The sequence below is a fragment of the Balaenoptera borealis genome (genome assembly GCF_965194805.1).
Source record: "Balaenoptera borealis genome assembly, chromosome: 13".
NCBI lineage: Eukaryota > Metazoa > Chordata > Mammalia > Artiodactyla > Balaenopteridae > Balaenoptera > Balaenoptera borealis.
Genome location: NC_138870.1, coordinates 22,823,448 through 22,847,156, shown reverse-complemented (window position 1 = coordinate 22,847,156; position 23,709 = coordinate 22,823,448). Strand labels below are relative to the sequence as shown.

Sequence of the window (23,709 nt, the reverse complement as noted above, 5' to 3'; positions counted from 1 at the left end):
TGAATAATGCTGGCAGACAGAGGCTTCTTGATTTGAAAGTTGGTATGTGGATTGATATGGAATAAAGATCTTTAAGAAATGATGCCTTGAGTTATTTTTAAGATATCTTCCATCTTTTAACTCAAAAATTTACTGTCAGCTGAGTTAACTAGATTTTATTTTTTTCCTCAGCAGGAAAGAAATCACTGTAGTTACTCTTTTATTTCTGATTTTGAGGAGCAGCAAAAAGAATGTCAGATATGTACCAAGGAACTTAACTCCTTCATCAAATATGCAGACTTCTCAGTCCGGACAGTAATCACATTGTTGCAAATTTGTAAATTGTATCAAGCTCCTCTTATTGTAAGAGTCTGTGCAGAATCATTCACCTTCTATGCATATACTCATTTCACTTTTTAGGAGGCAGATAAACAGATTTAAATAGAATTGTTGTACAGAGTGCACTGTAGCTTAAGAATTTGATAATAACTGTTTTGCTAAGGGAAAATAAATTTCAGTTTTAGCATCAGCTGCATTTTGTAGAATTTTTTAAAAAATACATTTTAGAGGTGAGTACAGTTTTTCCCCTATGTTCTAATGTTTTTTTTTTAAAACTAGATACAATAACTGCTGTACTTTTGTGCTACCATTGCTGTATTGTGAATGTGTGAGTGTGTGCGGGTATGTGTGTATTGTGTTTTAACTAGGTAACAAAATGGTTGGAAATATGAAATTATGTTGATGTCTCCTTACAGTAAGAGATCTGTTTTAGAAATATAATTGGTATACTCTTCCACTTTGGAATTTTTATTTTATATTTTTATCTGGGCAAAAAGACTTTGATCATTCAGGTGGGCACAAAGGAAATAATTACGTTTAGAAATTTACTCTTTAGTTGCTGAGCTGGCTTGGTCGCTTGTTAGGCCATCAAAGTGATACGTTTATCAGATTTATTAAAGTCATTGTAACCTCATTATTACAAAAATTATAAAGTTCTTAATTACATCTTGCCTTTACTCTCCCACTTAAAAATCTGGCATAATAACATCACTGCCCCAATGATTTTTTGAGATATGCTTTGATTCTGTAGAGATCAGTGACTAAAAGATCATGTTGAAAATATTATGAATACTCAAAAATTAGCCAACTATTTATTGCCTCCAGTAAGACACTTGGTAGTTAATGATTGTAGGTGAAAAATGGTATTGTGATTAAAAATTAAACATGGATAATATAAAAAGTAAAAAAAAGTGTAAGAAAAGAAAAAAAAATGAAAGAAAAAACACTAAAATTAATATATTACTAAACTATCGTGTTAATTATTTCTACCTAAATCTAACCTAAACTCTTTTTCAGGATGCGTTCATGATTAGTTTCTTTTAACTCCATATTATTCTAGTTTGTAATCATTTCAGCACTTATAAACTCATCTCTGTCTTGTTAGTACACTAACAAGACCTTTTATTATCCTGCCTTCTGAAGGATTTCTTTGGTGTGTGTTGTTATTTTAAATAAATTAGAAACTCCTTGAGGATGGGTCTGATACATACGATGAAGAAATGCACAGAAGGCCTTTCAGAGCTGAGATTCTGTAAAGGTCTGGTTCTGTATTTCTCTCCAGTCCCACTCCACACGCCATAAGTGTTGTACTACTGAGGGCAGAGACGGGCAATCTTATTCGCTGCAGTGTTCCCCATGGCTGGCACTGTGCCCTGCACACAATCATTGCTCAATAAGTGTGTGTGGACTGACTTATTTACACATAGTAGCAATAAATGTTAGCGACTGTCTGCTAGTTCAGCACATGGCCCTTCACTAGTCGTATCCAAGAAGTGGGTTCTAGAAGTATCACTTCAGTTCTACTTTGCATCTCTTTGTAACCCAGGACATGGTAGGTTTCTTGGTGCTTGGCACACCTGCAGAGTTGGGCCAGCTGCAGGGAGAGCTACATACAGCTTTGAGCACTGGTGAAGGGGATAATCTTGCAGCAAATGCTTTGTCTGATGGGCTGTGTAGTCTTTGCTTGCTCTCTGGCTTGGAAGGGAAAGAAGTGGGGAATCCCCAGACATAGTAACGTGGGTGCTCAGCTCAGGGAAGCTGCGGCAAAGGCAGGATGACTGGATCTGGAGGCAAGCAAATGGGAGGAAGGTTCCGGCCACTGGGCTTCTCTCCCAGGAAGGGCCCCGCTCCCCGAGAAGGGACTGGGAAGAACAAGCAAGGAACTTAGGCCACACAAGAAGGGGGAAGAGCCCACTGTGAAGCCAGGAGAACCTGAGAGCAACTGGGGCTCTGGAGAGCCCCTGCTGAACTGGTCACTGAGTTTGTCAGGTTAGCTAGTATAAGTAGCTGTAGAGACCACTAACTGTTGATCTCAAGCAGCACTAGGCTGTCCTGCCACGGGGCAAAATTGGTGTTTGGAACTGTTCTGCTGTTACCGCCGTAACGAGGAAGAGGGATGTAAAGGCTTGAAGCAGATCGGGCCGGAGACATTTTACTTTTTCTGTCTGATACCTTCATCTCTGGACTACTATTTGAACAGGTCCTCACAGAGGAGACACCCGACCTAGTACATGAGGCACTAAAACCACATTATTGTCCTTGCTGTTATTTAACTATTGTTGATTGTGCATCTCTAAAGAAGCCATTTGCAAAGTAACAATGTGTCTGTGGGCATTTGGAGCCTCACAATAACTCTCTGAGGTAGGAAAATATTTTTTAATCTCCATTTTATAGATAAGAAAACTGAGGCCCAGAGTGTGGAATGATCTGGTAACAATCATATGATTCATAAGTGGCAGAGCTAGGGATGAATCAAGGTGTTCTGATTCTACTCTGTATATGATCTACTCTGTAAATGATCATTTAAATTTGATTTCACCTTGTGAAACCACCTCTTTTAGACTTTCAGTTCTTTTACTACCTCTAGAAACCTGAAGGTTCAAACAATCTTGAAAAAAAAATTTAAAAAGCAAATGTATTCTCATTCTTTTTTAGGTACATACTCTAAATAATAGCAATAGCTACAACTTCTGTGGTGTTTACTATATAGTAAGAGCCAGGTGCTTGTATAAATGCTTTACAGTGTTAATTCATTTAACCTCCATAACAACACACTGAGGAAACTGCAGCACAGAAAGGTTACGGAACTTGTCCGACGTCACACAGCAAAAAAATGGTGGAGCTAGGGTGAAAACTCAGGCCTTCTGGCTCCAGGGCCCATGTTTGCAATCACTGCGGGAGGCTGCCTTGCATTCTAGTCTGGTATCAACTTACAAAGCCACAAGAACGTCACTCACAGCTGTCAGAGGAAAACTATTTTCTTGTTTCAAGTAACACAAACAACCTTAAGATATTTCTTCTTGTGTTTAATGATTTTGAACAGCTACCATTTGCTGATTTCTTCAGGGTAGGCTCGGTTTTTGCACATTCCATCTGGTACTTGAAACTCTCAAGCATTTTTGGATAAATCTTGGTTACTTACACCAGAACAGCATACAACATTTTGAATATTTGCAGATTGCTCAGTGCGATGTTAGGTTTATCTTTTCTCAGTTGTTCTTAGCCTTTGGCTGAGTTTTTAATTAAAACTCAAATTACAGACTAGACTAGTTCTGCAGCCACGGAGTAGGGAAAACAGACATGATGTGTTAATGAACACATCCTGGCAGCTTGGTTTAATGAGCTGGTGGCACAAAAAAATCTAAGTGAGGGCATGTGACAGTTAAAATCTAATCGAATGCTTGTAATTAATATCAGATAGATGGGATAATATTGATGATTCTAACTCAGAGACATGTACTTGTAAATTTCCATCCCAGGTATTGAGTCAATTTCCCTTTCTCTCAAAATGCCAGAGTATGTTCATATGGTAACCAGAGATGTGCTTGCCAGAAGGTATGTGGTAACCAGCAGTAATCTCACACTTGGGCGTACCTTTGAGAAGGATGCTTTCTTTAGGCTTCTCATCATCTTCCACCACGGTGCATGCAGTCATTTATTCATTCAACAAATGGGCTGCACCATATGTAGAGTCGGCTGAGATTCCCTGTCCCCTTGGCAGAGTTAGGTAAGACCTCGGGCTGTTGGCCAATTGCCCACTCTCTGGAAAGAGACCTGTCAATTCCATACGCTTTTGCCATTCAGGGCACAAAGTGTAAACACTAAGCCCTTCCTCCGGTCCTGGTCCCGCTGCTGTCTCCATGGCATTGCCCATCTTCTTGCCCTGACCTTGCTATTTCTCTCCTCCTCTGTCTCCCGGGCTCTTCCTCTCCACTCTGTCCCTCTCAGAAGGTGCTCCTATGTCATTATCTTCTCCTCTATGTGTTCCCTCCCCCTTCTTTTTTAAAATTTATTTATTTCTTTATTTCTTTATTTATTGACGTATAGTTGATTTACAATGTTGTGTTAATTTCTGCTGTTCAGCAAAGTGATTCTGTTATATATATATATATATATATATATATATATACACACATACATTCTATTTTATATTCTTTTCCATTATGATTTATCCCAGGATATTGAATACGGTTCCCTGTGCTATACAGTAGGACCTTGTTGTTTATCCATTCTTTATATAATAGTTTGCATCTGCTAACCCCAAACTCCCAGTCCGTCCCCCACTTTCTTACTTTAAATGAAGAGTCACTCTCCCTGAGGCCGCCCCTCTTTGTCAGCAGCTCTGTGGATTAGAGCTTTTCTCTCACAGCCACTGTGTGAAGAGGCTTTGTCTTCTTGCTCTTTCTCCTGGTTGCTTCTAGACCACTTCCTCTGCTGTCTTTTACAATCTGAGGCCCTCTGACTCGATCACCCTGGCTCTGCCAGCATTCCAGTCCCTCCCTCTCAGCTCTCTGAGACTTTGGAACCTGGCTCCCCTTCTGTGTCCCCACCCCCAGACCTGCCATCACTGGGGCAGCTTCAGTCCACATGGGCCGTGCATCCAACACTCTGGCCTCTCAGGCCCTTGACCCCTGCATTTGCCCTGACCTTCTCCCCTCCACACCCATCACTGACTTCTTTGGCAACATTTTGGAAGTTTTTATCACCAGGAACCGCTTCTTCCCCACAATAATGAATTCAGACATCCTGTTGGCTGCCCTTTCCTCTTTCCCATTCAGCTTGCTTATTTAACTACACCCATTATGACTGTCCTTTGACCTAATCAGAACCACTGACCCCTCTAATTTCCCAATTGTCCAGCTTGCTCCCTTCCTCTGCCTGTTAACCCAAGATTTCATAGTCACAAGCCCAACTGTTGAGCAGCTGTTTAAGGCGGGCCACTAACAAGCAGTCCTCACAAAACAGCATGGAAGACTGGAGAGTGGTTCCCCATGAGAGAATTGGAGTACTGTTGCCAAAAGGTAGGGGAAGGGTGCCAGGAAGGCCAAAACAACCGATGACCACTCCAGTTTCTTCTGCAATCTCTGCTTCTTGACAGATTGAGTAATTTCAATTATTTAAGTTGTTTGGCTGATTTTCTATTCATGCTCCACCTAACTGTATATGCCACGTCTTTCCAAATGAAACCAGAATTCTTGGCTCAAAGTTCCCTGACAGAAAAGCTTCTACTTCACTATATACACAGGCACTCTGTGTTCTCCAGAATTGAAATGGCTGAGGATATCTTTTCTCAGGCTGAGAAAACATATGGGCAAGAGTTTGCTACTTCTTGTAGTCTGTAGCCTTTTGACAAGACATCTGCTGTAACATTTTTTGCTCTTGGATCATAGACTGTTGTTTGCCAATTGTTTTCATAAATATTAATCTTTGAAATCTTGACTGACATCTAAGTTGTTCTTTTTGGATTCTTTTCTTCTTTATATGCACCATCTTTAAATGATTGTGTCACTATATAACAACAAAAAAAAAGGTTTTTCTTATGAAAAATTCCTACTTTAAAATCAAGGGCTAAAAGTTCTAATTCAGTAACTTATATGCTTTTTTATTTTTACATTTGAATTCTCCCTCCTTTTCCTCGACTTAACTAAATATATTGCCATTGGAATAATGCTTCCGCATTAGTTTTGCGAAAAGTAGCCTTTCACTTCAGCCCTTGAAAGCCCCTCAGGAAGACATTGAAACTCAAATCCCCCATGCATTTGACTGAGTCCCAAGGTTGGTAACTACACCTTCTTTGTCTGAAACTATGAACTTGAGAACCAGATCATGCTTTTGAACTGGGCTACAAATAGCCTATTCAAGATGTTCACTAATGGTCTTAATTTCTAATCATACCTTTGCATGAGAAGATAATTGACAAGGCTGTGCTGGAAGATACAGTGAGCACAACTGCCACCCTAGGGCCTTATCTAATGACTGTTGATAAAGTTTTCCAGGACCTGGGTGGCCTCTACCATGCTCTAGGTAACAAGTGGAAAGCAGTGTGCATGCTTCATGCAGCTTTTAGGCTCATTTTTATTATGCATGATAGTTCCTGATGTATTGTACTGTTAACTCTGGGGATCAGTAATTCAGTCCACTTTAAGTTGTTTCATTTATTCCTCAATTAATAAAACATTTTTAAAAATTTTATTGGAGTATAGTTGATTTACAATGTTGTATTAATTTCTGCTGTACAGCAAAGTGATTCAGTTTTATATATATATATATATATATATATATTCTTTTTCATATTCTTTTCCATTATGGTTTATCACAGGATATTGAATATAGTTCCCTGTGTTATACAGTAGGACCTTGTTGTTTATCCATTCTCTATATAATAGTTTGCATCTGCTAATCCCAAACTCCCACTCCATCCCTCCCCTACCTACCTCCCCTCCCCCTTGGCAACCACAAGTCTGTCCTCAAGTATGTCTGTGAGTTTGTTTCTGTTTCGTAGATACGTTCATTTGTGTCATATTTTAGATTCCATATACAAGTGATATCATATGACATTTGTCTTTCTCTTTCTGACTTACTTCACTTAGTATGATAATCTCTGGGTCCATCCATGTTGCTGCAAATGGCATCATTTCGTTCTTTTTTATGGCTGAGTAGAATTCCATTGTATTGGGTTGGCCAAAAAGTTCATTCGGGTTTTTCGTAAGATGTTATGGAAAAACTCGAGCGAACTTCTTGGCCAACCCAATATATATGTACCACATCTTCTTTATCCATTCATCTGTCAAGGGACATTTAGGTTGTTTTCATGTCTTAGCTATTGTGAACAGTGTTGCTATGAGCATTGGGGTGCATGTATCTTTTCGAATTATAGTTTTCTCCAGATATATGCCCAGGAGTGGGATTGCTGGATCATATGGCAACTCTATTTTTAGTTTTTTGAGGAGCCTCCATACTGAATAGAACATTTTTTAATCATAAGAATGAAAAGCCTCCATACAGATACCTGATCTTAAGGCTTATTAGCAAAGAGTTATCTGTGTGTTAAGCCAGTATGCCAAACACAGCAAGAGACTTATTTTAAGGGGAACCTATTTGTTCACAGTGCCGTGGGATCTTCTCTTCCTTAGTAAACTACCTGTTCAACATTGAATTTAATCTGTTTTTTAAAATAGCTTGCAAGATCTCATTACAAGATCTTGAGAAGGATACTGAATTCTCAGGTTTTCATAAGAGTATTTCTTTTTCTCATTTTTTAAGCCAGAATACTCTATTATTAAAGCAGAGTTAATAAATTGGAAAATATAGTAACTCACTGATGTGCGATGAAATTATTTCTTCAGCTCTATCTAGAATCATGTAAAAATTAGAGCAGAAGAGATTTTTACATTTTGCAGTCCTAAGGGGTGTGTCAGGGTCTGGGAATGTATCTCACAGTTGAGATCAAGCACAGTTCCCTCTGAGGTCTGTTGGCAAGAGTCAGCTCTCCTCGACCTCTGAAGTTTCCTGAAAGTAAAACGAGATTCACACGGTTGCATGCCATTCTGCTGATTCTTGCCAGGGATACTTTCTGGAAAGAGCATACTGAGTATGTCTGCTGTGTCTGTATTTTAGGGAGAAAAGAAAATCTCACACAACTTGGGACCTATTCCAGGCCCGGGCAGGAAGTTGAGGAGTAGATGAAGGGCCTGCCCCAGGGAGGCCTCTGCCGCGGCGGCCAGTGGTTCCACGCAGCTGAGGGATGGGTGTTGAGCGGTGTTCCTCTGTGTCAGGGATTAGGCACCAGAGAGGGGATTATTTAGAGAAAAGCCTGGCCTCACTTGTACCGTTTTAGTCAGATAACCACACCTCCTGAGAACGTGCCACCAGCTGCATTATACTCTGTGGTAAAATACTAAGGATTGACACGATACCACCTGCATTAGTTTTCTTGGGCTGTCATAACAAAGTACCACAGACTGGTAAACAACAGAAATTAATTTTTTCAGAGTTCTGGACGCGAGATGTCCAGAGATCGCGGTGTTGGGGAAGTTGTTTCTTTCTGAGGACTGTGAGGGAAAGGTCTCTTCCAGACCTCTCTCTTTGCTTGTAGATGACCGTCTTCTCCCTCACGTCTTTACATGGCCTTCCGTCTGTACACGTGTCATGTTCCAAATCTCCTCTTCATATAAAAGATACCAGTCATATTGGATTAGGGCCCACCCTAGCGACCTTGTTTTAATTCACTCATCTTTTTAAAGCCCGAACCTCCAAGTATGGTCCTATTCTAAGGTAATGGGAGTTAGGACTCCAACTATGAACTTCTGGGTGACGTGATCAGCCTGTATTACCACCTCGGACTTTACTCATAGATAAGATGTGTATAAACGTTTTCTGTGTACGCTTCTCTTTTGCTCATTTGGTCGAGGGCAGCCAGAATGGACTGAGCAGATTGCTGGCATCTACAAGCAAAGATTTAGGAAGTTATTTTTAAACATTATTTAAATCAGTCGAAACCAACAAAGAAACATAGAAAAAGGATTTTGCTTTCCTCTTGTTTCATATCTTGGATTAATGTTGAAAGAAAACCGTTGATTGGCATAAAAATGCCAGTGATGCTGGGAAGTACGTGGATAGATGTTTGAGCATAAAATTGAATCACTATATAGATCTGACTGGTTCTGAAAACACAAAATGGGAAAATTTTAAAACTTGATAGAATTTAATGTTTGTGATAGTCTTTAGCCTTGGCCTGACTTTCAAAAGCACAGTTCAGTTTTTTTCTTGGGCACTTTTGACAGTGTTTCAGTACAATCACAAAGAATTGGAAGTTTCAGATATGATCTTTGGAGTTTCTTTATTTGCTCCAAATTAAATTAAAGAATTATTCTGGAATATCATTTTAGCAATTTATCATTCTGGTCCTCTCATAAAAAATACACACTTAAAATCCTTCATTGAAAAATATACATTTTCTAGAGGACGGGTTTCCTACTATTTGTAAACCACACATGCACAATTTTATTTATTTTGATAAGTGATCAGTTTTTTAAGTTGTTATTTCTAATACTCACATAAAGATAAAGCAAGGTTTTTTTAAATAAATTTATTTTATTTTATTTATTTTTGGCTGCACTGGGTCTTCATTGCTGCTTGTGAGTTTTCTCTAGTTGCGGTGAGCAGGGGCTACTCTTCATTGCGGTGCGCAGGCTTCTCATTGTGGTGGCTTCTCTTGTTGCAGAGCACAGGCTTCAGGCATGCGGGCTTCAGTAGTTGTGGCACACAGGCTCAGTAGTTGTGGCTCGCAGGCTATAGAGCGCAGGCTCAGTAGTCGTGGCTCGCAGACTCCGTAGTTGTAGCACACGGGCTCTAGGGCTGGTGGGCTTCAGTAGTTGTGGTGCGTGGGCTCAGTAGTTGTGGCTCACGGGCTCTAGAGTGCAGGCTCAGTAGTTGTGGCGCACAGGCTTAGTTGATCTGAGGCATGTGGGATCTTCCCGGACCGGGGCTCAAACCCATGTCCCCTGCACTGGCAGGTGGATTCTCAACCACTGCGCCACCAGGGAAACCCAGATAAAGTAAATTTTAAAAAACATAACACAACCAGGAGCACTACTTTTAGCCTAGCCTCAATGCCTTATTCCTTGTGCTTGTATGTGGGAGGAAGTGATAAGTTCTCCTTATTTTAAGAAAGAAGGGCTTCCCTCATGGCGCAGTGGTTGAGAATCTGCCTGCTAATGCAGGGGACACGGGTTCGAGCCCTGGTCTGGGAGGATCCCACATGCCGCGGAGCAACTGGGCCCGTGAGCCACAACTACTGAGCCTGCGCGTCTGGAGCCTGTGCTCCGCAACAAGAGAGGCCACGATAGTGAGAGGCCCGCGTACCGCGATGAAGAGTGGCCCCCACTTGCCGCAACTAAAGAAAGCCCTCGCACAGAAACGAAGACCCAACACAGCCATAAAATAATAAATAAAATAAATAAATAAATAAATAAAAAGAAAGAGAATGACTCAAGTCATAGTATTACTTTTGTAAATCTCCTGGTTTATAGAACATTTTTCTGATAGTTTAAAGCAGCGCTACTTTATTTTCTTAGGTGTAAAGTTTTTCTTTTTGTATATTTAAAATCAGGTCTCTCATTCTAACAAATGTAAGGTAAGTAGTATCAGAAAAATACTTCAAGACACATTCACACAATAATTCCTTCTGTTCGTAAACAAGTGACTGTATAGCTAAATTAAGATTTTTGATCATTTTTGTTTTGATTTTTGTTGTAATCTCTCCCATGGGATTCTAAATGGTTACTTCATTAACTGCACAAGAGAAGGGAATTTTCTTGGATCATTCAGGTAAACGTTTATACATGTGTGTAAAGCAGTAAACATGAGGCATAGAACATGGTAGTAGAAAATCAAAGGTGTATGTGAGAAAATATTACCTATAATTAAAAACTAGACTAAGGTACATTATTCTGGAAGTGGAGAGCCAGTCTGAGCTATATAAGAACAACCATCATCAGAGCATTTTTATGGATGTATCACAAAGCTAAAAGGACTAAAAAAACCCAAGAGCATTTTTTTAAAACACTATTTATACCTGTCCACTGCTGAATTTCTCTAAGTTTGGTTTTTCACTCCAGTTTAATATACACGACCACTGTGTAGTAAATGAACGTTTATAAGTAGGTTACAGACTTTAATGTGAAAATCTTTTTTCTGGTCTCATTGCTCACTGCTGTTATTTTCAGTACGTTTATTGAAATGTCTTACGTAATGCTGTGGTGTATTACACTTGTTTGTACTTCACATTTGCCTTAGATATTTCAGCGGGCAGAATACAATGAGGTACATTAGGAAAGTCCGATGACTATTGATGGCATCACTAGGGAACGACATACAGAAGTGAACTTGCTCAGCTCCCAGACATTTATCTTTTCTCTTACTCTTAAGGATATTTAAGATAAAAACAATTTGCTGTAATTGATTTATTTTACCAAATATACTAGACATACTAGATAGATTTCAGTGACCTGTGAAGAAATGTTATTCCAGTCAGCTTCCCCCTTCAGGTTTTCATAAGGATGGGTATTGTTATAACAAGTGACTAAGGAAGAATATGGGAGAGGATAATTAGATAGATGCTGTTTTCCTGGGATTAGATGCAGTGTTCCTAGATGATCTAAGGGTATTGGATTTTATGTTTAGCTCTGTAGCCTCAAATGAAAATTCAGCACGCTGTGTGGTTCTAATTCAAACTATCTGTTAGTGTTAGTGTTGGAGAAGGGCCCTTAAATAGCATCATTCTCCCAAGATTTGTAACTATTGAGAGACGTCGGAGTCACTCAGATTGAGATCAGAGTGTCAGCTTACTAGCTGGAATATCCAACTGGAAAACATGCTTTCAATCTGTGGATATGTTTGCTAATATTTTGCCCCAACCTAATAACAACCCCAGATTTCCCCAAAAAGGCAAGCCTCTTAGAGTATGGCAGAGAGCAGCCCAGAATTCACCTGCTCTTGTGGTCAGGAAGAACTCAGGAGAAGCTTTGCTAAGCATCTTCCTATTCCTTCTTTCCAACTCACCAATCAGATAAGATACTTCCCCTTTTTAGGGGGGAAGTGAGTGAGTCGGCAGAGAGAGGTCAAAAGTGTCACTATTAGGAGTTCCTCCGCCCAGGACACATGAGGTGAGGAAAAAGGAAGTTCCCCACTGACTTTTCTCCTTTGGGAGTTTTATTTAATTACATAATAAATTTTAATTGCCTTCATCCATGCTAAGTTCACAATTCTATAAGAAATACTGTATATGTATACTCCTTGCTTTAGACAGTGGGAGTACTAGGTCTTAACTTTTTTTCACAGAAACATATTGATTAATCACTTGCCATCAATATTGGTACCTCAGTCTATGCTACTGCTAAGCTGTGCATAATTGCCAGTTTCACTGATGCTAAATCTTTTCTTTTCTCTGTGAGCTTGAGAACCCCTAACATAGGTATGTTTTAGTCTAGACTGACTAAAGGAAATGTCTCTAAAATGAATATTTGGAACTGATTTTCTCAGTAAGTTTACCGGTAAACCTGAATTGAAAGGTATTCATTTGATTTCCATTGCTCCAAATGCTGAGCCTTCAGCTCTATCAGAACCATTCTGATTGGTTGGACACTGTTTACTAGAATTCTCAGGATGTGGTGCTACTGTTAGCCATTATACTCTTCATCATCAACAACAGACACTTTCAAAAGCCTGCTTCCTACAAAGTACAGTACTACCAATTTCTGGGGCATCAGAAAGTATCAATTATCTGCCCACAAGAGGTTTGTGCTCTAATGTAGAATGCATGCCAGGCAAGTACATGTGAAAAGTAAATAACATGCGTTTAAGCCTGTGCTTCCTGCTAAGTGAATTATATAGGTGTTAGAGGCAGAATGTTAAACCATGCACCAAAGACATTTTTGACAGGTTTGGGATGGCTACAAGCCATTTCCTAGGAATTATTCATAAAGTTTGAGACACTAAAAAATGAGTGTTACTGTTAACTTTGCAGGAGTAGATTATTATGAGATTTTTGGTCCTAGGGAATTTCAGGAAGGAGGTAGAATTTTAGCTGGTCGTCTGATATCCCAAGGACCGAGTCATTGGTACCCTTCTCACCCTGCATACCACTAACATCACCATCTACCAAGCTGCTCAATCAAAACCTTCGGTGTCATTCTTGATCCCTCTTTCCTCTCATCCACACAGCAAATGCATCAGCAAGTGCCACTGATTCTACCTGTAATGTTTCTTGAACACACTCAGCTGTCTGTCTGCCCTGCACCTCCCTGGTCTGGACCCATTATCCTGACCTAAGACATCATCATCTCCTGCCTGGACTACCCCGTGATGTCCTGATTCATCTCCCTGCTTCCATTGTTTGTAACCTCCAGTCCATTCTTTCCATAGCATAATAGTTGTAAGTCATAAGTAAGATGATGCCATTCTCCTGCTAAAATCCTTTGATGTTTTTCTATTGTTCTTTAAAAGTCACATTTCTTACCAGAATAAATAAGGCCTTACATGATCTAGCTTGTGCCATCTTTTTAATCTCTTTCCCTTACGTTACTATAATGTAACCACATAATACCCTGTCTGTTCCTCAAACAAAATAATCTCTTTCCATTTAGAGGCTTTGCATTTACTATTCCTTCTGCCTGGAATGCTGTTCCTTTGGCTGTTTGTGTACCTGTTTCCTTTTATCCTTTAGGGCTCAGCTCACATGTCACATTCTTAGCTCAAATGCCTTTTTTGATGACCCAATCTAAAATAACTTCCCTCAGTTGTCTTCTATTATATTATCCTATTCGTTTTTTTCATAGCACATTTTAGAAAATGCGAATGTCTAGTTCCATTCTTTTATTGTTTATTTATTATCTGTCTCCCTCTATAACTCTATAACTCCATGAGGATAAGAATCTTGTCTTTTGTGTTTATTACTGTATCCACAGTGCATATCACAGTGTCTTGGATTACTCAGTAAACATTTGTAAAATTATTAAGAATACAGCCGCATAGCACAGGGAGATCAGTTCGGTCCTTTGTGACCACTTAGAGGGGTGGGATAGGGAGGATGGGAGGGAGGGGAGACGCAAGAGGGAGGAGATATGGGGATACATGTATATGTATAGCTGATTCACTTTGTTGTAAAGCAGAAACTAACACACCATTGTAAAGCAACTATACTCCAATAAAGATGTTAAAAAAAAAAAAAAGAATGCAGCTCATATAAGCAGAGAAGAAAGAGAGGGGCATTCCAGCTTGAGTGAGAGTGTGAGGAAAGTGCAAACTAGTTCAGGATGTGTTTTGTGAACAAATTGTGCAGAGCACTGTTCTTTTTGGGAGTAATACTGTTTATATGGTGCAAAGTTTTATTTTAATTGTACTTGGATATAAATTGGAAAGTAAAACTAACTTATAGAAGGTCTTAAAGCTAAAGCTGTGGGAATAGAATTCACTTTGCAGTCAGTCAACTTGAAGCTACTGAAAGAATATTTTTGATCAGGGAGTGACTCTATTAAAGTTAACCCTGCAGTGATATCATTGGTGAGAAATGCTGTAGGCAGAGAAGTCATGTAGGAGAGGATTGTAGTTGTCTATCTGAGAGCTTATGAAATGTATTTCTATGACTCTTTCAGCTAGAAAAGGATGGAATTTATATGTCTGTCATAACCCAAATAAAAACTCTTCAAAGGGAGTTATCATGCAATGAAGGGCTTGAAGACTTGGACTTTGGAAGCTTTAGGATTAGAAAGGACTGGAAAGGTTGGTAGGAGCATGAGTGTTTCTTCTTTGCCGTTCCTTCTCTTCCGTGTACATACTCTCCTCATGGTAGTGACACTCGTATTTTGCACGGAAATCTTGTAATTTCCTCTTTCTGTCTCTTCGCCAAGATGATAAATGAACCAAGAACCTATCAAGCTGGGCTGCAATGTCACAACTCATCAGTAGGTGTCAGCATCTCACAAATGATTTATCCCACTTTGAGAATTTGTCAAATGTAGAGCTTTAAATTATATAAAATAAATTACTGTTTTAGTTTATCCCATATATCTTTTGAGTTCTCACTTCATAGTTATAAATATTTATTCAGGTCACATGAAATCAACACATTTTTTCTAAATCTAGTTACAGTAACACAGTCATATTTTATTCACAGTTCTGTTGTTTTGTGACACTTTTTAACAATTGATAGTCCACTTAATTTTAGCTACTGTGGTATTATATTACTTATTTCAATAATATTTTAATATTTGGTAGAGCTATAGACACACCTTGGAAGCAGAAAAAATATGGTTTGTGTACTTTGTTTTCATTTTCCTGTTTCCTTTATTTTCATTTTTTTTCCCTCTCCATCTAACATTTCCACCATCACAGAAAGTTCTATTAGATAGCCCTGCTATAGACTAAACTGATCTCTTTTGTTAAAAAAAAAAAATCTGCAGACATCACCATGTGCCTGGGTTCAGGATCTTGTACATAGATATGTTTTAAAATTTTTTAAACTAAATATGGGTAGTTGTTCTTTGTTTGGGGGGTTTTCTTTGTTTGTTTAGTATGTATTATATTTCACTCGCAGTTTTAGAATTCTTTTAACATTAGGGCGCAACATTATCAGTAAAATGGAAAGAAGGCAAGGGTTAAATGTCTAGGTTTATATGCTAGCTCAGTATTTTCAAATCAAATAACATTACTTGAAAACTAGATATACTTAATATTTTAAAATTGTGCATATTCTAATCAATCCTTGGAAATAAACTTAGGCGTACATGAGGCTGGGAATTTATAGGAGCCCCTGTAGCTCATTTTCAGGAATAACCAGCTCATGTTTGATAATTGGTTATACTCTGTGCAGCTAGTTGTAAATATAATGTAAATGCTATGTAAATAGTTGCCAGCCTGTGGCAAATTTAAGTTTTGCCTTTTGGAACTTTCTGGAATCTTTTTTCCCCAGATATTTTCAATCTTCAGTTGGTTGAATTCACAGATGCAGATAAGGGCTGACTATATTTTCCTTTACTCTCTTACTTCATTTCTGGCCACCAAATATATAAGTCCTTCCCTCCCTCCCTCCCCCCATTGACTAATTTTCCACCACCAGCTAGGTGTCTTACAATTTAACTCAATTCTGACTACCAGAGACGAGACTACTGTTTACCTAGAGGCAGCATCAGATTCCACAGATTAAGGACTCAGTCCCACAAGACTGCTTTCCTTCTTCAGACGCCAAAGCAAAGTCCAGGTTTTTACCTGTGCTTCTGACTGACCGGCTATAAATCCGAGATTCCCATGACCCCCTCCTCAGGTTTGATGATTTGCTAGAGTGACTCACAGAACTCAGGAAAAACAGTTTACTTACTGAATTACAAATTTATTATAAAAAGATACAACTCAGAAACAGCCAGATGGAAGAGATGTGTAGGACAAATATGTGGGAAGGGGTGTGGTGCTTCCCTGCCCTCTCCCAGCACCTCCACGAGTTCACCAACCCAGAAGCTCCCTCAACACCGTACTTTTAGGGATTTTTATGGAAGCTTCATCATGTAGGCATGATCGATTGTTAACTCCATTTCCAGCCCCTCTCCCCTCTCTGGAGAATGGGGGTCAGGGCTGAAAGTTCCAGACTTCTGATCACAACTTGGTCTTTCTGGTGACCAGCCCCCAACCAGGAGCCCACCAAGAGTTACCTCATTAGAACAAAGGATGCTCCTGTCACCCAGGCAGTTCCAAGGGGTTTAGGAGCTCTGTGTCAGACACTCCTATTACTCAGGAAATTACTAGGATTTTAGGAGCGTCTTGTCGGGAACCAGGGTCAAAGACCAAATATTAGCAGAAACCGTGGGCAGAGACTATTATTATTTCACACTTATTATTATTCACACTTAATTATATGAAAAGTGGAATATTTGATATTTTCTCTCGCTTGCTTAGAAGCGGCAGTGTTGTATGTGTCTTCTCTCCTGGTATAATCTTATGTGCTGTGTGACTGGTTTTAATGAACTGTTTCTACCAGTAGGGAAATGGTCCCTGTTTCATTAACTGCTATGAAAGTCTCAAAACATGTGACTGTCCATGTGAACAGCCTGTGCAGATTAAAGCTGCAGGGCATGATTGGAGGAGACGCGGACTGCCAAGCCACGAGGCGGCTAGGAAGGCATCCTCTGCCAGCGACAGCATGGGATTATGTAAGGCCTGCAGTGTCTGGCACTGCACTCCACTGGAGACACATCACGTGTTGTGCAATGCTCTTGGCCCTGAAATTCAATTAGATTGCTTTGAATGATCCGTGAGTCTGCATGAGATAAGCTTTTACTGCTCTCCACTAGAAAGCAAATGGGTTGATTAACCCCACATAAATTGAGAAACTGCCATTATAATTCCAGCAAGGATAGTTGCATTATATATATATATCATTGTGCCACAGAAGAGCAGAATTTAAGCATTATGTAACCTGGATAAATAACGGGGGGGAAAAAAACCCAACCCTCACGACTAGAAAAAAAATATTTTCTTACAGACACTTAGCCATAGATTTTCTTTTTTAAAAATAGATTTTGCCATTGTTTTGAGGAATCTGCCTAAAAGCTGCCTATGTGGTGTTTTTTTTTTTTTTAAATGACATGATCTGTGAATAAGAATAAAGAAATTGATAGAATGATAATTTGGTTGGGGGAAGGAACTTTCATTGGAAAACATTTTTAATTGTGAGTTCAATGACCTTTTTATACTGAGCAAGTTTACTTTCTTTGTGAAATTGTAGCTGACCAATTTAAGAAGTTGGGAGCCATCTGAAATTAACTCTGTATTGTTTGGCTGAAACTTCTTGATATCTTTTAAGGAAAGAAGATCTGGGATGGAGGAGGGAAGATAATAGTAGATGTTAAGAAATTGAAAACTTGGAATGAAGTTGAGGATTATTATCATACTAAGGACTTAAAGGGCCACTGGGAAACCACAAAAATCAGTGATGTGAGCCTGACTTTCCCAGGTTCTTATACCCCCATTTTCCTCCAAATGGGATTTAAGGTGTCAACCAAAAGCCCTGGTGAGAAGCTAAAGTTCATTAGAATTGTTTGGGGCACTGAATTGAAACCTAGGGTGCCGAAACCCTATGCAGAGAGCTTCTGTTTTGTTATATGAACAGGAATTAAGAGTACAGTTCCTTTGTGGTTTAAGGTAAGGTCGTCTTGAACTGCAGCAAAACCACGACTGTCGTAGTTTTTTCCCTATTGAAAAAGGCTTGTATTTCTCTCCTATCCTTTGAAATCCTTAGGACACGAATTTGCTCAGTGTAACCTTATATCCTGCCTTTAGTGTAAGTGGATATTCACGAGTAGGTTGTTTTCTAACATGTAGTAAAACCCAGATTTTAACAATTTTTCTTTTTTGATAGATTATCTAAATTTTGTGAGATTTAACATGCATAGGTTTTTCTCACTGGTTTAATTTTTCTAGCTATCTGCAGTAGGTATTATTACTATTGCTTTTATTAACTAAAGGGAAAATCGATGCATACAGAGGTACAATGAGCTGCCCCGGGTGACACCGCAAGGAGTGACTGGATAGGGTTTCCAAAACAGCTCGTAGGCATTCTCATCCCACTATGTATTAATGGTCCCCAAATGCTGTTCCATGGACTGGTGCCAGGCTGGCCCATATTTCAAGGAAATTCTATTTTATTATGCCTAGAGTGAAGGTCTGGGATTCTGTCATTTTAAAATAGCTTCCCAGGTGATTCTGATGCAAGATAAGAGTTGGTAGCTACTTCACGTTTAATATTCTGAGCTATAGAGATAGCAGTAGAACATCTCTATTTATGCTCTACTTCAAAAATACATTTTTCTGTTCATCCTTCTGATATGTGTATCTATATATGTATGTATATATATATGTATATATATATATATATATATTCAGACCAAATTGTAAAAACATAGTTCATTCTTTTTTTGTTTCTTGGTAAAATTTTAATAGAGAATATATCTTTCCAAAATGGACCTAAATTATTTTGTGGCTAACGTAGTAGTATTTTATAATATTCAAAAGAATACTGTGAGAAATGTAATTCAATAAATGGCATCTGCTATTAAAAGGCCAGCTAGTCTTCAGGTCTTAAATTGATGCTAGCTGGTGTAACTTTGTTAAGAAGGGAATTCAGAGTTGGTTTAATGAGTTGGTGTTGGAGGGACGGCTCGTTATCATCAGTGGATGTAACTTGCTGCTGCATCTTTGCAAAATAATAAAAAGGGACTAGCGCATCCCTTACCCTACCATGATTCTTTTTGTTCCCTTTCCTGTTTCCATCTTTAAAAGAGGATGTGTGATCCATCACTCATGGGGCTGGGACTCCGTGAGCATCTTTCCTTTCTTCATCTCATTCCCCACCTTAAGCCCACGCCGCAGCCGCACCCTATCTTTTTGCAAAGATCATCTTGTTTTGTACCACAAATGTTTGTTTTAAAGGGAGATGTTTGCAAAGGCCAAATTAAGCCTGTGAACCTACATGCTTCATGACCAAGCATCATGGCTTGGGCTTTGGATAGACTTGGAAGGGGGCTCTGAATGCCTGCAACGAACCTGAAAATTTTTGACAGTTCTAAGTTAATAGGCAGGGTACAGACAACCTTGCAGAACATATACTTTCTAGAAACACATTCTTAGTAGTTCAACTGTCATAACGCATTTGCCAAGTACATGATCGGCAGCTATTTAGGCATTGTTTTACTTAAATTTTAGTATTTACGTAATACTAGCATTACATTATAAATAGAAATAATTTTTCATGTGTTGTACTTATGAAAGTAAATAATAAAGTGTGATATGGTTTTCTGAACTTCAGTCATGAGCAAATAAACTTTTCTTTACAAGTGAACCATATATTTTCAGTTTTTCATAACTGTTGAAAATGCACTGTCTCGCAAAAATGTCTTCAGGTAATAAAATAAATGAAATCAGCCTTATGCAGGCTGGTTAGGTGGAGTCTCTTTTTGAGGATTTATACCGTAGAAAGGAAGCTACTTAAGGGCAGAATCTGGGTCTCTAGTGTACTTTCTTTCGCAATGACTCGTATTGTTGTATTAATGTGATGATGCTTGGTCCAGGAAATAATTTATTCAGGTACTCTAAAAAGAAATTATATTTCTTTCATAAATGACTTCTCCCCAGTTCCTGACTTGTTCTGTATAGTTTTTCAAAGTTATATCAGCCTATAGAAGATCCATTCCCACAAATATATAATCAAATTCATAGGTAGTACGTGCTTAAAAATTTTTTTTAAAAGATTTGCTTGGTGTATTAATCAGGTTTGAGTCAGGAAAAAGCAAAAGACACAAGTTATTTTAACAGATTGTTTAAAATAAAGAATTGCTAATTAGGAATTGAAGAAATGAAAGGCTAAAAGAGAAACACTAAAGTGTGATATAGAAAGGAACTTCAAGAAGCAGCTATCACCCCTAGGGCTGGAGCAAAGGGAAGAGATTGGAATCACTAAGACTTAAAAACTTAGCAGAGGGGACCGGTATGGCTGGATCAGACTTGTGAGGCGTGTGGCAAAGGCCAGGAGCAGGTGTGTTTTGGGGAAAGGCATGATGGAAAAACTACACGCTGGGTTAGGTGTAGCTATGGACAGAAATCACCCCTGCCAGAATAATGTGTGGCTTGAAAGCCACTCCCAGGAACAAGAAGAACCAGGAAGTCCACCGGAAGCCCGCAGGAAGCCGACAGGAAAGAACAAGCCTCTTCCTTCAGCCCTGCACTCTCTCCCTCTCCTGTCTCCTACTGGCAGATCCTCATTTGGATCCAGCCAGCAAAGCAGAAAAGAGATTTATAAAATCCTAGCCCCTGCACCTCCAGGGCCGGTTTGGAGCTGAGAAGCAATAGCTTAAAAACTGGCACGCTCGACTTTAAGTAACTTAAGAAAACTCTCTCAATTAAAAATTATTTGAAATTTAATTTTTGAACAGGTAATATACCACGTGGTACAAAAATATAGAATGATTTCCCTCTCACCTTCACACCCCTTGTATCCTGTTGCTGCCCTCCCATCTACCTCCAACTAGATAATCACTGTTGTTCGTTTCTTACGTACCCTTACAGAGTTTCTTTATGTGTTCATAAGCAAATACAAAATTCTTTAATTTTTACTGAAGTATAGTTGATTTACAATGTTGTGTTAGTTACTGCTGTACACCAATGATTCAGTTTATATATATATATATATGTATGTGTATATATATATATATATATTCCTTTTTTTAAGAATATTCTATTCTATTATGGTTTATCATAGGATGTTGAAGATAGTTCCCTGTGCTATACAGTAGGACCTTGTTCTTTATCCATTCTCTATATAATAGTTTACATCTGCTAACTCCAAACTCCCACTCCATCCCTCCCCCAAGCCCCTCCCCCTTGGCAACTACCAGTCTGTTCTCCATGTCCGTGATTCTGTTTCTGTTTCATACATAGGTTCATTTGTGTCATATTTTAGATTCCACATATAAGTGATAGCATGTGGTATACAAGTACGTATTCTTTTTTTTTTTTAAACATCTTTATTGGAGTATAATTGCTTTACAATGATGTGTTAGTTTCTGCTTTATAACAAAGTGAATCAGTTATACATCTACATATGTCCCCATATCTCTTCCCTCTTGCGTCTCCCTCCCTCTCACCCTCCCTATCCCACCCCTCTAGGTGGTCACAAAGCACCGAGCTGATCTCCCTGTGCTATGCGGCTGCTTCCCACTAGCTACCTATTTTACATTTGGTAGTGTATATATGTCCATGCCACTCTCTCACTTTGTCCCAGCTTACCCTTCCCCCTCCCTGTATCCTCCAGTCCATTCTCTAGTAGCTCTGTGTCTTTATTCCCATCTTGCCTCTAGGTTCTTCATGACCATTTATTTTTTTTAGATTCCATATATATGTGTTAGCATACGGTATTTGTTTTTCTCTTTCTGACTTACTTCACTCTGTATGACAGACTCTAACTCCATCCACCTCACTACAAATAACTCCATTTCGTTTCTTTTTATGGCTGAGTAATATTCCATTGTATATATGTGCCACATCTTCTTTATCCATTCAGCTGTTGATGGACACTTCGGTTGCTTCCATGTCCTGGCTATTGTAAATAGAGCTGCAATGCACATTTTGGTACATGACTCTTTTTGAATTATGGTTTTCATAATTCAAAAAGTCATGAATTCAAAAAGAGTCATATACTGGGTATATGCCCAGTAGTGGGATTGCTGGGTCCTATGGTAGTTCTATTTTTAGTTTTTTAAGGAACCTCCATACTGTTCTCCATAGTGGCTGTATCAATTTACATTCCCACCAACAATGCAAGAGGGTTCCCTTTTCTCCACACCCTCTCCAGCATTTATTGTTTCTAGATTTTTTGATGATGGCCATTCTGACTGGTGTGAGATGATATCTCATTGTAGTTTTGATTTGCATTTCTCTAATGATTAATGATGTTGAGCATTCTTTCCTGTGTTTGTTGGCAACCTGTATATCTTCTTTGGAGAAATGTCTATTTAGGTCTTCTGCCCATTTTTGGATTGGGTTGTTTGTTTTTTTGATATTGAGCTGCATGAGCTGCTTGTAAATCTTGGAGGTTAATCCTTTGTCACAAGTACATATTCTTACCTTTGTTATCATATTACTTCTCATACCACTTTTTGGCATCTTGGTCTTTTTACTTAACAGTATATCTTGTTGATTTTGCTGTATTCATACATAAAGGGCTTCATCATGTTTTAATATCTCATTGCCTTAATGAATTCTCTCTTTTCAGTAGTTTCAAATTTTATTCTCTTTGGTGTTCTCAGGATCAAATGACATCATCTGCAAATACTGATAGTTTCCAAATTTTCTTTCTGTCTCTAAAATCATTTCTCTCTGCTAATTGTTTTGGCTTGTACATTCAGCACAATGTTAAATATTGATAGTAATAATGAACATCTTTGTCTCTTTCTGGCTTTATTGGGAATGCTTCTAATATTTCCCATTAAGCATGATGTTGGATTTGGGAATATGGTAAATATATTACTTTGTTAAAGGAATTATCCATTTATTGAGCTTATTTTTTAAAATCAGAAATGATGTTGAATTTTGTGAAATGGCTTTTCAGCATGTATAGGGCATGACCAACCCTGTGACTTTTCTTTTTATACTTAATATATTAGATATATTTCCTTTAACTTCCTATGTTGTTAATAGATTTCTTAATATTTCTAATATTGAGCCATCTTTGTATTCCTGGAACAGAGTCCACTGGGTCATAGAACTGTTAACAGACACACACACACACAGTGATACTTATAAAAAGATTATAGGTATTTGTTATTATCCATCACTATTCCTTGTGTTTTTATATCAGTTTTACTGTTTCATAAGAAGAATTTGGAAGTCGTTCTGTTTTCCTGTCCTGAAACAGATAGCATTAGAATGATCTCTTTAATGTTTGGTAGAGTTTCCCTGTGTAACTATCTGGGGTTGGTGCTTTTTGGGTGTTTAGCTCTTTGACGGTTTTCTCTATTTCTTCGTTGGAAATGGACCTTTAGTTTTTTTTGTTTCATTTTGGTTCAACTTTGTTGAATTATATTTTACTAGAAAGTTATTTATTTTATTCAGATTTTGAAGAAAACTTTTATATGGAGATGAAAAATTATATTGATCATAGAAAATCTTATGGTCATTTAGTTTTTTTCTGTTTGGTTATTTCTCCTTTGCAGTGTATTACTTAGTGTTTTAGCATTTTTTCCTTTCTTTACTATGTCAGATGGTTAATCTTTCTCATTTTTTCCCAAAGGGAAAGTTTTAAAAAATTTATTTATTAGTGCTATTTACTTTTCTAACTCATTACATTGT

At 38.4% G+C, this 23,709-nt stretch overlaps 1 protein-coding gene across 4 annotated transcripts in view; it reads left to right on the top strand.

Annotated features, from left to right (window-relative positions):
• The window catches only part of ITPR2 (inositol 1,4,5-trisphosphate receptor type 2), a 519,313-nt gene that overhangs the window by 305,481 nt on the left and 190,123 nt on the right, over nucleotides 1-23,709 (top strand). The window lies entirely within an intron of this gene.